General features: G+C 39.0%; 1 protein-coding gene and 1 pseudogene across 2 annotated transcripts in view; both read right to left on the bottom strand.

Moving 5' to 3' along the window:
- Window positions 1-15,755, bottom strand: part of FBXO42 (F-box protein 42) — a 107,721-nt gene that overhangs the window by 66,971 nt on the left and 24,995 nt on the right. The window lies entirely within an intron of this gene.
- Window positions 12,357-13,455, bottom strand: LOC131762479 (bifunctional methylenetetrahydrofolate dehydrogenase/cyclohydrolase, mitochondrial pseudogene; annotated as a pseudogene).

Genomic DNA, 15,755 nt, shown 5'->3' with positions numbered 1-15,755 from the left:
AACTATTATGGAGTCAAATGTAGGCAACAGAAAAAAACTTGTAAGTTCAAAATGATAGCAAAGAAAATTTACCGGTCACTAGGAGAGGCTGCTAAGGGACTAATTCACGATTACTAAAACTTTATTAATAAAGGGAAAGAATCCAGTCCTCTTCCTGCCTTTCCTATACTAACCAACAGAGTAACCAAATAGCTAGTATGGGAAAGAACTTTGTGAGGAATTCTATTTAGACGAAGAAGGAATGACTGAATAAGAAAATTACCAGTTTGCAAACTCTAATAATTTATAATCAACAAAGGGTGCTAAAACCATTATATAGAAGATTGATGGAAAACACTCTAATAGACAGATCAGGCTAATATCATCTGAACCTGGAGCTCAATCTGTGAGACCACCAGAAATCACACCTCATGAGGAGGACAATGGGAAGTATGCAGAACTGCCTGTGAAGCTTTCTCGCTCTAAAATTTCAACTTAATCATGCTTTTAGATCAAGCTAAAAAAAGACTGATTGCCCAGGCCTTCTGTTTGAAGGCAATTTTTGGACCTAAATGAAGTGAGGGGGAACCAAAAGAGCCCAACTTCACTGAGTGAGGAGACAGATAACAGAGTTCAGGGAGGCTGAAGAGGCTGGAACTTGTGGGGGCAGAATTCCAGAAAGGAAGGAAGCCATACAGAAAAAGAACTGCAGAAATGGTCAGTGTCCTCTTGAATCTTTGCTTAGGATTGGGCAACACATACATAGTGAAACTCCATGAAGTCAGGCAAAGAATTACAAGAAAGTTGTAAGATGATCAACTCCCACAGCTCACAAGCAGGAAGACATTCAAGTTCCATCAGGTCAGACTGGAGAGTTTTCGGTGATCACCTAGGATATTCAGCGCAGACCCCAGAGAGTTCACTTCTTAATACAGAGCTAAACTGTCCCTAAACTGAGGACTAACTCTAGATCCACCTTAGCAAGACTTAAAAACAGACCTCAAAAAGATGAAACTGATCAGCAGGCAACTTAACTGTCTGCCAAAACACTCTTTAAAGAAAGACAACAAGGGGTTACCCTGGTGGCGCGATGGTTAAGAATCCACCTGCCAATGCAGGGGATATGGGTGCAAGCCCTGGTCCAGGAAGATCCCACATGCCGTGGAGCAACTAAGCCCGTGCACAACTACTGAGCCTGCACACCACAACTACTGAGCCCAGCTGCCACAACTACTGAAGCCTGCATGCCTAGAGCCTGTGCTCTGCAACAAGAGAAGCCACCACAATGAGAAGCCCCCGCACCACAATGAAGAGCAGCCCCCGCTCGCCGCAACTAGAGAAAGCCCGCGTGCAGCAACGAAGACACAATGCAGCCAAAAATAAATAAATAAAATAAATTTATATATAAAAAAGACAACAAAAGCCAGACACCCAAACCAAAACCCTGAAATGGCAGATGGAACTAGAAGACAAGGACATTAAAAGAGCTATAAAAAGTACACCACTATTATGCTCAAGGAATTAAAGAGAAGTAACTATAATAGAGAGAAAGAGAGAGAGAGAGAGAGAGAGAGAGAGAGAAAGACATTTAAAAGGAAAAAAAAACTTCCAGAGATGAAAAATACAATATACAACAAGAAAGTGTCACTGTAGGTAATTAACAGCAGATCAGAGCATGAAGAAGGAAAGAATCAGTTGAAACTTAAGACACACAGCAACACAAACTATCCAAAATGAAACACAGAGAAAAAAAAGACTGAAAAAATTTAACACAGCTTCAGTAACCGTTGTGGCAGTATCAGACAGTCTAACACACATGTAATTAAGAGTCCTGGTAGAAAAAAGGAGCCAGGTAAAGATTGTTTTTATAAACCCAGAGTTCCAAGAATCTAAACAAACCAGGTAGAATAAAAGCACATACATAATGACAAAACCAAACCAAAACACATCATAATCAAATCGCTGAAAACCACTGATAGGGAATGCCTGTCAGAAACTACGAAAGCCAGAAGTCAATGGAATGACATCTTCAAAGTGCTGAAAAGAAAAAGAAAAAGAAACAAACTTGGAATTCTATGTACATGATAATATCCTAAAAGTAAAATAAAAATATTTTCAGACAAGCGAGGTAGAAAAAATATAACACTAGTACACCTGCATGACAAGAAATGTTAAAGGAAGTCCTTCAGATGGAAGGATGATATCAGCTAGAAATTTGAATATACATATACTAAGAAATGAAGAACACAAGATATATGGGTAAATATAAGAGACTTCTTTTCTTACTTTAAAAATTTCCCTAAAAGGTACCTAACTGTTTAAAGCAAAAATACTGTATTGCAAGGTTTACAACACATAGAAATAAAATGTATGACAACAATAGCACAAAGAATGGGGGAAAAAGAAAGTACGAGGTCTTACATGTGAAGACGTATAACATCGTACCCCTGTATAACTGACTGTAGATAAACGTAAAATGCGTATTGTAGACTGTGATAAATTTAATATCTATATTGTAAACCCCAGAACCACACACACTCAGAAGTACAGCTAATAAGCCAATAGTGGAGATAAAATGGAACACTAAAAAATCCTCAATTACTTAATACAAAACAAGGTAGGAAAAGACAAAAAGGAACATAGCACAGATGGTATAAAGAGAAAACAAATAGCAAGATGGTATCAATAGATAAAAACTCTAACTACATTGAAATAAACTAAGCATATGGTCTATAAACACTTCAATCAAAAGACAGAGACTATCAGACTGGCTAAAAAAGTAAAGCCTAATACAAGCTGTCTACAAGAAATGTACCTTTTTTTTTTTTTTTGGACACACCGAGAGGCTTGTGGGATCTTAGTTCCCGGACCGGGGGGATTGAACCCAGGCCCTTAGCAGTGAAAGCGCCAAGTCCTAACCACTGGATGACCAGGGAATTCCCTGAAATGTACCTTAAATATAAAGGTGGAGAGTGGCTGAATGTCAAAGGATGGGAAAGATATAAGGAAAATTTCAACCGTTAGAGAGCTACAATGTCTATATTAACACTTGACATTGTAGACTTCAAAACAAGGAATATTACCAGGAAAAAAAAGAGGGACATTTCACAATGATAAAGGCGTCAATTCATGAAGAAGAAATAGCAATCCTAAATGTGTACTCTCTCAATAAGAACTGCAAAATTCATGAACAAATCACCTCTAAGACCCCAAAATCAGTTAAAGATGAGTATCTAGCTATTTATTAGTGACATAATAGGATATCTTGACTTTGCTTTAAAAAACTCCACAGGGGCTTCCCTGGTGGCGCAGTGGTTGAGAGTCCGCCTGCCGATGCAGGGGACACAGGTTTGTGCCCCGGTCCGGGAAGATCCCACGTGCCGCTGAGCGGCTAGGCCCGTGAGTCATGGCCGCTGAGCCTGCGCGTCCAGAGCGTGTGCTCTGCAATGGGAGAGGCCGCAACAGTGAGAGGCCCACGTACCGCAAAAAAAAACAAAACCTCCACCACCCCCCTGCCCAAAAGTGGGGAGAAAAATGAAATAAGACAGTTAAAAATGTTGGTAATTTTTGAAGCTGAGCGATGAGTACACAGAGATTCACCATATTATCCTCTGTATTTATGCATGTATTTGAAATTTTCCATTACATAAAGTTAAAAAAGGAAGAAAGAAAAAGTTTACTGAATTAATTAAACTACTACACTAATTAAAAGGATACTACTGTGAATTCCCTGGTGGTCCAGTGGTTAGGGCTCTGAGCTTCCACTTCAGGGGGCACGGGTTCCATGCCTAGTCGGGGAAGTTCCATATGCCACGCAGTGTGGCCAGGAAAAAAAAAAAACAGCAATATTTTAGAGTTTCTTTAAAAAGCTTAGAGCTTAGTTTCCTTATCTATAAAATGTGGGTAATAATAATACCTATCTCATAGAGCCTTTGTGAAAATTAAATGCTTTAACACATGTAAACTCTCAGAAAAGTGTAAGGCATATATATAGATAGATAGATAGATAGATAGATAGATAGATAGATAAATATAGTAAATATTCAAATATTCTTTGCATTTTGTTTTACATTCTATTTGCAGAAGTTAATGGTTAAAGTATCAATATTAATAGAACATTTTAAACAAGCCAGTAGTAAAAATACATTTGTTTTACCATATATACCAATTTTATACCAGAAGACATGCTTATTAAAGTTTCCTTTGAGAAAAGCAGTTGTATATTCTGAAACAATAAACTGAACAAATCAATGTTTTTAATAAGCACAAAAATGTAAACATATTTAGCTTTATTTCAAACTGGTTAGCAAAATAGTGTGCCCTATATTGTTACATAACGAGGCAAAAATTATTCAAAGAAAAATATGCACTTTACAATCACTTATACCAGCAGTTTCTAAGCCTAGCAAAGAAATTTCCACTGGAAAGCAGTACCACATACTACAGATCCAAAGGGAGATAAAATAGTCTTTCACAATAAGTTTCACTTGATTTGGGTTTCCAATGAGCATAAAATTCTTTAGTCAGAGAACATTGGAGATGTCTTTATACACACAAGGCATACACAGAGAAATAACACTATATATGTATATATTTTATACCTTTTTAGTGACAAGTAATCATCCCACAATTACAAATCTCACGCTGTTATCTTTAAAATTTCCTGAAACTATTTTTCATCATGTAAAAGTATCTATGTCCTGACTTCCAAATGATTTTATAATCTCTAGTTTCATTTTGATGTTTGTTACTGTTATTTTGTACAAATAATATTCCTATTTCTGCCTTCTGAGTGGAACAGAACACTGTATAAAAATAAATATTTTCTTTCACATTTCAAACAACTTTCTAATTATGATCCTCTACAGAGAATTAGTATAGAAACTATATTTACTGATAAAGTAACTAAACCTATGCAATTTATTTATACTAATGCTCATCTGCTTATATTACACTAGAAGAGAAAAATTATTCTTCTCTCTTATTTCCCTCCATAGTTGACTTCTAGACTAAAGTATTCCAATTTAGGAAGCCTAACAACTTTAAAGAAAACTCTCCTTTAAAATCAGCTTACCTAAAAGTTGTTTATACCAATTTTTATAAAATGCAGAAGTACTTAAGGGAAGCCTACGGTTATATTTCTAAATATTTTAATTTTATAAAGAAAAGGATTCTTAACTAAAACAGATTAGCATAATTAATTACCTTCATTATTACTTCCTATTTACATAGTGTTATGGCCAGAAAAAGAAGCTAACTGCAAACTTAAAAGAACTGAAGGAAAAAATTAATTTTCAGAATTCGAACAAAACAATTGCACCAAATTCTACAAATGTTTGCTGCCTACCAGAATCTAATTTAGAAAGAAATGCAAAATCTCACACATATATACAGGTGCAGGGGGTGAAATCACACACACGTATATATAGGTGCAGGGGGTGAGGAGGGAGGAGAAAGAGCATTGAAGATTTAGATGTTACACAAGAATTTTACTATTAATAACATTCACTTGCAGTGATACTGATATCAAATTTGTAATAATTGAGATGTAGTCATTTATATGCAGACATGGAATCACCAAGACTCTTCTATTTATTCTACTTCTATATTCTGAACTAAATTTGCAAAACTTTCCCAGTCAGAATAGACACTGGCGGTTTTGTACACTACTGAGCCCCCTCTGCTGGTATGGCAACAGTGGTTGTCCAAAAACTACTTGAAGTAATAATGGATACACTTTTTCATTAAATTAATTTTAAAAGTTAATATATTGAAATAAATATATTCATTAAATATGCATTTCATAAAATACATACTTTCAGGACTTCCCTGGTGGCACAGTGGTTAAGAATCCATCTGCCAATGCAGGGGACACTGGTTTGAGCCCTGGTCTGGGAAGATCCCACATGCTGCGGAGCAACTAAGCCCATGTGCCACAGATACTGAGCCTGCACTCTAGAGCCCGTGAGCCACAACTACTGAAGCCTGTGAGCCCTAGAGCCCATGAGCCACAACTACAGAGCCCATGTGCCACAACTACTGAAGCCCACATGCTCTAGGGCCCACGTGATGCAACTACTGAGTCCGTAGTAGTTAAAATAAATAAATATTTTAAATTACTTATTTAAAAATAAATTTTTTAAAAAAATTTTTTAATGTGAATACACAATGCTGCTATACACTTAAAAACGGCTAAAATGGTTAATTTTATGTTATGTATATTTTACCACAATAAAAAAGAAGTATATTATGAGCTTGGCCAATTTAGATTAAAGGAAGACTATATTTTATTTTTAAATTTTTTTAAAATTAATTATTTTTAGCTGCGTTGGGTCTTCGTTGCTGCACGCAGGCTTCCTCTAGTTGTGGTGAGCAGGGGTTACTCTTAGTTGCGGCGTGCGGGCTTCTCATTGCGGTGGCTTCTCTTGTTGCAGAGCACGGGCTCCAGGTGTGCACGCTTCAGTAGTTGTGGCTCGCATGCTCTAGAACACAGGTTCAGTAGTTGTGGCACACAGGCTTTGTTGCTCCGTGGCATGTGGGATCTTCCCCAACCAGGGATCAAACCCGTGTCCCCTACAATGGCAGGCAGATTCTTAACCACTGCGCCACCCAGGAAGTCCCGACAATATTTTATTTATAGGTAAAAACTAAGGACAAAAGTTCCAAGTGGGAATTTCTGCTGACAGGAGCGGAAATCCAAAGCTGAAAGCACAGCTGACTGGCACACTAATGTAATTCTATCTCGATCAGTTATGGATCACAAAATATCAAAAATGGCGAAGAGAAAAAGGAAACAAGATTACATTGTCATCACTCCCATGGACAAAATAAAAATAGCAAAACTTCAAATTCATTTTAAAGAAATTCTGAAATTTTCCAACTTCTTCTTAGCACTATTTTGATACCTCAAATTCAGTTTACTTCTTGATGACTTTATATGTTCCCCTTGGTGTCTACTATCTCTCTGTCCCCTCATTTTGAGGTTCCTTTCTCCTTTGGTACCCCAAATGTTGAGGTGGACCCCAAGATTCCATTTTTGCCTTCTTTGCCCTTGCTACATTCTCTCCTTAGAGAGTCGCACGGTTTCAAATATGACTACTAAGAGAGCGACGTGCTAGACTGTGAGATCCTTGAGGATACAGACTGATGTGCCCATTTCTATGCCTGGTATAAGGCAAATTCAATGAAACATTTGTTCAAAAAGATGGCTGGATGGACAGACGGATGGACAAATTAATCACTCCAAAATTCTAGGCCTGATATTCCTGAACTACCTCTCTGCATCTTCTTATTTTCAACCGCCTTCTAGACAGTTGACACCAAATTCCTATTGAACATTTTCCCAGCTACCCACTTATCTTCCTTCCTTCCATTTACCTGACTCAAAACCTAAAGTCCCCTTTTATTTTTCCTTTTCTCTTTCCTCTCACATCTAATTAGTTGACAGATTTCCCTCATATTATCCCTTCCTTCCAATTACCTCACTGCTACTCTAAAGGCCAAAATCATCTCTTAGCTAAACTACTACAATGAAGAGAATTAGCTGGTTTTCCCACTGCTTACTCCTTCCTTCCCAAATCTATACTTTACTTCGATTCAGCATTAATCTTCATGGTGCAAATCTAGATCACTGAGTCCTCAGTGCCAATTCTTTAATATTCAAGGTCTTTTTTTTTTTTTTTTTTTTTTTGTGGTATGCGGGCCTCTCACTGCTGTGGCCTCTCCCATTGCGGAGCACAGGCTCCGGACGCACAGGCTCAATGGCCATGGCTCACGGGTCCAGCCGCTCCACGGCATGTGGGATCTTCCCGGACCGGGGCACAAACCCGTGTCCCCTCCATCGGCAGGCGGATTCTCAACCACTGCGCCACCAGGGAAGCCCAATATTCAAGGTCTTTAACGTTGCATTTTTTGTGTGTTTACTTTTATTTTTTATTGTAGTAAAATACATATAAAACTTAACATTCTAATCATTTTAAAGTATACATTTCCATGGCATTATCCATCTCCAGAATTTTTTCATCATCCCAAATGGAAACTCCATACCCATTAAATACTAACTCCCGGGCTTCCCTGGTGGCACAGCGGTTAAGACTCCACCTGCTAATGCAGGGGACATGGGTTCGAGCACTGGTCTGGGAAGATCCCACATGTTGCAGAGCAACTATGCCCGTGCGCCACAACTAGAGCCCGCGTGCCACAACTACTGAAGCCCACGCGCCTAGAGCCTGTGCTTCACAACAAGAGAAGCCACCACAATGAGAAGCCCGCGCACTGCAAGGAAGAGTAGCCTCCGCTCGAGGCAACCGCAGAAAGCCCACACGCAGCAACGAGGACCCAATGCAGCCAAAAATAAATAAAATTTTTTAAAAAGACCCTATTTCCAAATAAAGTCACATTAAAAAAAAATACTAATTCCCCTCAGCTCCCGGTAACTACTATTCTACTTTCTGTCTCTATGAATTGGACTCCTCTCTAGGTATCTCATGTAAGTGGAATCATAAAACATTTGTCCTTCTGTGTCTGGTTTATTTTACTTTTTAACATAACATCTTCTGGCTTCATCCATGTTGTAGTATGTGTCAGAATTTCATTCCTTTGAAGGCTGAATAATATTTCATTGTATGTATATACCACATTTTATTCCATTCCATCCCTTCATCAATTGATGGACATTTGCTGTTTTCACCTTTTGGCTACTGTGAATATGTTACTATGAACACTGATATACAAATATCTGTTTCAGTTCTTGCTCTCAATTCTTCTGGACAGACATCTAGAAATGGAACTGCTAGATCACACGGTAACTCTTGAATTTTTCTTTTTTAAAATTTTTGGCTGCATTGGGTTTTTGTTGCTGCGCGCAGGCTTTCTCTAGTTGTGGTGAGCGGGGGCTACTCTTCATTGCAGTGCGTGGGCTTCTCACTGCAGTGGCTTCTCTTGTTGCGGACCATGGGCTCTAGGAGCGTGGGCTTCAGTAGTTGTGGCTTGGGGCTCTAGAACACAGGCTCAGTAGTTGTGGCGCATGGGCCCAGCTGCTCCAAGGCATGTGGGATCTTCCCAGACCAGCATTCGAACCCGTGTCCCCTGCATTGGCAGGTGGATTCTTAACTGCTGCGCCACCAGGGAAGTCCCTTGTTTAATTTTCTGAAGAACTGTCTTCCACAGCTGGTGTATCATTTTAAAGTCAACACAATCTAGGTCTAAGCTCTCTTTCTGTGTATCTCTCCCTACTGCAGTCTAGTCCTCTATCATTCAGCCAAACTGAATCTCAGCAGAGCCTCTTCCTTCCTACCTCTAAAATCCTTTGTCCTTGTTGCTCTCTGTTTGGGAAACAATTTCCTACGTGCAAATCTACCTATCCTTCGAGGCTAGCTCAAGCACCACCTACTGTGGAAAACATTCCCTGATTTCTCCAACTAGAAGGAATCTCTTTTTCGGAATTCCCTTTATATTTCCCTCTCACTTTCTACCATATATAATAATCAGGTACACATCTTTCTCAGCAAGTATGTCTAATTCATATATATACTGCCTTCAACAACTAGCAAGTAGCAAACAATGTGTAAATGAATAGAATGGATCAATGACAAAGGAATAAAGATAAATTTTAAGATAAAAATAATTCAAAATTTCCGATCAAGTTGAAGACTGTCAAGGAAAACTAAACCATACCTGTTAAAATCTTTTTTAAAGTGTTATCTATCAACATTTTAAATGCACAGGCCAGATGACTCAGACATTCTAGTTCTAGAAATATGTCTGAAGTAAACCTTGGCACAATTGCAAAAAAGGTGTTCTATGCAGCACTGTTAACAGCAAATTTAAAAAATAAATAGAAACAAACCAAATGTCCATTCACAAGGGAGTAGACAAACATATTATGACACAACCATAATCTTAAGTAGCTGTTAAAAGGAGGTGGACAATACTCTACAACATACTACAAAATTTAAAAAGCCATTTCTGCCTAAAAATGCAGAAGTTAATTTTTTTTGTATCCACAGAGAAAATTTCATTTCAAACTGTCAAAAGTAGTTATCTGTGGCAGTTTGTAAAAAAGGATTCACTTATGTGAATTGATTACAACAAAAATCTATTCTGTAATTTGTAAAAATGTCTCCCAAATTTTCAGTAAATTCAACTTGGTTCTGATTTTTAAATGTAAAAATACATATTTAAAAGTAGAATAGGGACTTCCCTGGTGGTCCGGTGGTTAAGAATCCGCCTTCCAATGCAGGGGACGTGAGTTCGATCCCTGGTCAGGGAACTAAGATCCCACATGCTGCAGGGCAACCTAAGCCTGCGCGCCACAACTACTGAGCCCACGCACCACAACTAGAGAGAAGCCCACGCGCTGCAACAAACAGCCCACATGCCACAACTAAGACCCAAAGCAGCCAAAAATAAATAAATATAAATAAAAGTAGACTATTCTACAGTGTAATTTTATTTTATTAAAATATTTATCTATCTATCTGGCTGAGCCAGGTTTTAGCTGCAGCACGTGGGATCTTCACTGCCACATGACAGATCTTTAGTTGCAGCATGCAGGATCTAGTTCCCTGACCAGGGATCAAACCCAGGCTCCCTGCATTGGGAGCCCAGAGTCTTAGCCACTGGACCACCAGAGAAGTCCCCTCTACAGCCTAATTTTAAAACAGAAGACACCCAAGAGAGTGTATAATATTCCTGCCAAAAATAAATATAACAAAACTAGCAATTTTGTAATATTTAGAAACAAAGTGCACAGTGGTTTAGATATTACAGCTATGTATCTTTAAGTAGAGGAGAAAAAAACCAAACTGTATAAATGGGTGTTTTCCAAAGAAAACTAAGCATCAAGGTTTTTTGTTTTTAATTGAGATATAGTTGATGTACAATATCATATAAGTGATTCACAATTTTTAAAGGTTATTATATATGTACTTCTTAATCCTCTACCCCTATCTTGACCCTTGCCCCTCCCCTCTCCCACTGGTAACCACTAGTTTGTTCTCTATGAATTTTTATTTTTTGTTATATTCACTAGTTTGCTGTATTTTTTAGATTCCACATATAAATGATATAATACAGTATTTGTCTTTCTCTGTCTGACTTATTTCACTAAGCATAATACCCTCCAAGTCCATCCATGTTGTCACAAATGGCAAAATTTCATTCATTTTTATGGCTGAGTAGTATTATGGTGTGAGTGAGTGACTGTGTGTGTGTGTGTGTGTGTGTGTGTGTGTGTGTACACCACATGTTCTTTATCCATTCATCCACTGATGAACACTTAGGTTGCTTTCATATCTTGGCTGTTATAAATAATACTGCTATGAACATTGAGGTGCATATATCTTTTTTTTTTTACCAGCCAGAAGTGTTTTATTTTAAAAAAAACAAAATGAAGCAAAAAAGTCCTTTAATCAGAAAGTCTGATTAAATTCAGTATAAACTCAAGTTCTCAAAAATCAATCAAGGAAAGACAACAGGTGCATCAGAGAAAAGCTGGCAGCTGTTGACATTTCTTTGGCAGAAAAGAAAGTTGCACACTTGTAGAAGCTGCCCTAATGATCATCAAGCCCAAGTTATGTTTTCCAAATACAGGTTTCAAGATACGCTAAAGAAACCATACAGACACCTCCAACCGTATAAAAATTTGACAGTGAAGTTTAAGGATGTAGGAAAGTCAAATATGACAACACACATGAATAATTTATAAAATAAGCCTTTCAATCCTAGAAAACTAAAATGGGGAAACCTCAGGAATGGTAACGAACATAAAACGAGGGCTAATAGCAAATGAAACAACCCCAAACATTTTCCCAATGACTAAGCTACAAAATGACAGCTTAGGAGACTATTAACTATTAACTTTTTTTTCTGGTTATCAATCGATACATATATTAAATTAGGGTAATTTTTTTTCTACTCAACTACCATCACTTCTTTCTTTTTTTACCTTTTCCCTAATTTTCTCTTGCAACATTTTTCCTTTGGTTTGACCAGTTGAACTCAAAAGGTTTGGAACCTGAAGTGAGCATCAACTCATTACTGGAATAGCACTTGGGAAATGCAATCGTAGAAAAGACAAATTTGTGCAGCATTGGTGGTATACTGGTAAGCATAGCTGCCCTCCTAAAAAAGACGAATTTTAACTGAAGTGGTTGACAAAGTGAGGCAGCCATTCTCAACGTGACAGTGTCCCCCTGTTAATCAGTAGGTTAATGGCTTCTCTTGGCTGCATCCCATGACCCAGCACGATAGTGGCGTGCTCCCTGGTGGGCAACTGCAGGGCTATGTGTGCAAACACCCACCCATTTAAACTTACAAATAAATAGAAAGCATTGTTTTAAACCATTTAAGTAGAATAAATATTGCATTTCTATCCGCCTGGTTTTCCTCGTGAACTAGCCTGGAGTGCTGTTCATGACACAGAAGACACAATAGTTAATTACTTGCTACTCCAAGCTCCTTAGACTTCAGTACTTCCCGCTCTTCAAGCCGCGGCACTTTTTTGCAGCAATAATGGTGTTCTTCATTAGCACTGCCACTGTCATGGGACCAACACCCCGCGGGACTGGAGTGATGTAACCGGCTTTCTTCCTGACTCCTTCAAAATCCACTTCTCCAACCAACTTGGGTTCAGCAGTTATGGGATCTTGAATTCTATTTATTCACACATCAATGACAGCTGCTCCCTCCTTAATCGTATCTGCTGTGATCAGATTTGGAATGCCTGCAGCAGAGACCACAGTATCTGCAAGAGCTGTATGTTTCTTCAGCTGCTCCTTGGGAGCGTATCGATGAGATATTGTGACAGTGGCGTCACCTCCGGGACGTTCGTGAGCCCCGCTGTGTGCAGCAGCACTGCAATGGGCGTTCCAACGTTTTTTGACCTTCCAACGACAAGCACATTCTTCCCCAGGGCTGGAATACCAGTTCGCTTAATTATTTCCCACACACCCCATGGAGTAGCCGGAAACACGGAATTCTGGTCCAAACACATTCGCCCTACGCTAATTACATGAAAGCCATCAACATCTTTGTCTGGAGAAACAGCATTGCAGATCTTTCTCTCATCAATGTGCTCTGGAAGAGGCAGCTGAACAAGGAGGCCATCTACATTATCATCATTATTTAGTTTATTGATTAAATTCAACAGTTCTTCCTCTGAAACTGAAGCTGGTTTCACAATTCTCTCACTGCTGATTCCCACATCGGCAGCTGCTCTGGTTTTGTTGAGGACACAGGAGTGACTTTGCAGGATTCTCGCCAACCAGGACGCGCAGGTGCTGCCGTTTGTGGCCTGAGGCTACCCACTCTTCCACCTCCTGCCGCACTTCCTGCTTGATCCGCTTAGCAAGTTTCCTTTCCGAAATGACAACAGCTTCATTTCGAACTGCGGAGGAGTGGAAGGGGCGTTGGTGGAGGTGGCAGCTCTGCGCCCGGCCGGGTGGCCAAAGTGGATGAGAGGAACACTGCAGCCATGGCCAGCGCCAGGGCATATATCTTTTGGAATTAATATTTCTGTTTTCTTTTTTAAAAAATCAAGGTTTAATACTACAGCTAAAATTATTCAAAACTTGCCAGAATTTTTTTGCGCTCTACTACTTTAAAAAGAACATCGATACAATAAATGGATACATCTCTAATGCTGACCAGAAGAAGACAACAAAAGAATACACGAAGTGATTCCATTTATGTAAAGTTGACAAACAGGCAAAACTAAACTACTGTTTAGATACACACATAGGTGATAAAACTATCAAGAAAAGCAAGGACATTATCATGAGACAAAACAGTAGTTACTTCTAAGACAGGAAACGGTTGTAATCAAAGAGGGGTACACTGGGAGTATCTCTGAGGCACTGACAATATTCTATCACTTGACCTGGATGGCGGTTACACAGATGTTTGCTTATAATTATTCTTTACACTGCACATATTTTATGCACTCTTCTGAATTTCTCACAATATAAAAAAAATCTACCTAAACCTAACTTTTAATAGTATTTAATAATAATACATAAATACTCCTGCAGGAGAACTTTTATTCTGAACACGCGCTCACATATTTGATCTAAAATAGCTTTAGCTAAGAGTGCGCAGCAAAACCAACCTGCCAAAGGTAAAAAGAACAATGAAATCATTAGGAATTCAGACAAAAAGAAAATCTCTTAAGGTTCCAATGCTTCTCAAATTTTAATGTGCAACTCAAACTACAGATTCAGATTCCGTAGGCCTGGAGTGGGACCTGACATCCTGCACTCTAACCCCGGGGATGCCAATGTTGCCAGTTCATGGACTCTGAGTACCAACTTCTTAAGAAATCATTAAAATGCAGCTGGTGTCAAGACTAGCTGAGGGGAAAGGGAATCAAAAGGTATTAAGAGTTTGTGCCAAGCGCCTTATCTCATTTAACCCTACCTCAATTCTATAAGGGACATATTATCAGTTATGCTTTACAGATGAAGATTATGAGGCCCAGATAAATTCATTTGCCCACAATTAGCCAGCTTTGTAAAAAGAAAAGGAACCAGAACTGGAACCCAATATGTTCTGAAGTCTCTAGGAAGGAATCCACTAAATGTGAGCAAACGAGAAGTATGCGGAAAACAGTGTTTCAGGAAGCAGAATTCAAAGCACTCTACAATTGTACAGCATTCCTATCAAATCTCTCAGTTTGCATATAGAACCAACAACCTCACTGACACAAAAATATTCTGCAAAGAACATAGTACATTTTGACAAGATGCTGTAAGAGAACGGAAATTTTCATTTCTACTTATACTTCTTCTGGTGGTCGTCAGAGCAGTGGAATTCATGAAGGGTAGATAATGTCCTGACTACTCCCTATCCTCAGGAAACCTCAAGGACAATGGCATATGCACGTGAGGTAAATCTTGTTTCACAAGCTTGATCATTTAACAACAAAAAAAAATCACCTAGTAGGTACACTTCCTAGAGACTGCTTCAGAAAACAGGGATGGGTCCAGGAATCTTAATTTTTTTAACAAGCACCTGAGCAGATTCAAGTTTAGAAAACCCTCAGCAGTACTTCTAAAACTTAACCTTACGTTCTCGTTTATAGTTTTCCTATGCTTTACATACTTTAAGGAGCAATGGGTTTAAAATATGGCTAATAAAATGCTCAGAAGGGCTTCCCTGGTGGCGCAGTGGTTGAGAATCCGCCTGCCAATGCAGGGGACACGGGTTCGTGCCCCGGTCCGGGAAGATCCCACGTGCCGCGGAGCGGCTGGGCCCGTGAGCCATGGCCGCTGAGCCTGCGCGTCCGGAGCCTGTGCTCCGCAACGGGAGAGGCCACAACAGTGAGAGGCCCGCGTAACACACACACAAAAAAAAAAAAAAAAAAAAGCTCAGAAAAATAAAAAATATTATAGCAGGAGATCTTAGAGATTATGGAGCAATTTAACCCTTATTCTACAAATGAGGAAACTGAAGTCCAAAAACTTAGGTGACTTCCTTAAGGTCATGCACTTAGTGGCAAAACAGAACCTGTATCAGCTCAATGCTCTTTCTAACACACATACCAAAATATATTTTAAAGTAGGTGTTTTTTTTTTTTTTTGCCATGCCACACGGCTTGTGGGATTTTAGCTCCCCAACCAGGGATTGAACCCAGGGCCTCGGCAGTGAAGTGCCGAGTCCTAACTACTGAACCGCAAGGGAATTCCCACCAAAATCTATTTTTAAAAGATCAGCAGTAAAGTATTACTTACTGATTACCATCAAAAAGTGACTAGTTGAACAAATCTGGCATATCCACC

Source organism: Kogia breviceps, chromosome 1 (genome assembly GCF_026419965.1).
Source record: "Kogia breviceps isolate mKogBre1 chromosome 1, mKogBre1 haplotype 1, whole genome shotgun sequence".
NCBI lineage: Eukaryota > Metazoa > Chordata > Mammalia > Artiodactyla > Physeteridae > Kogia > Kogia breviceps.
Note: the sequence above shows the minus strand (reverse complement) of the source record. Positions and strands in the feature narration are given on the sequence as shown.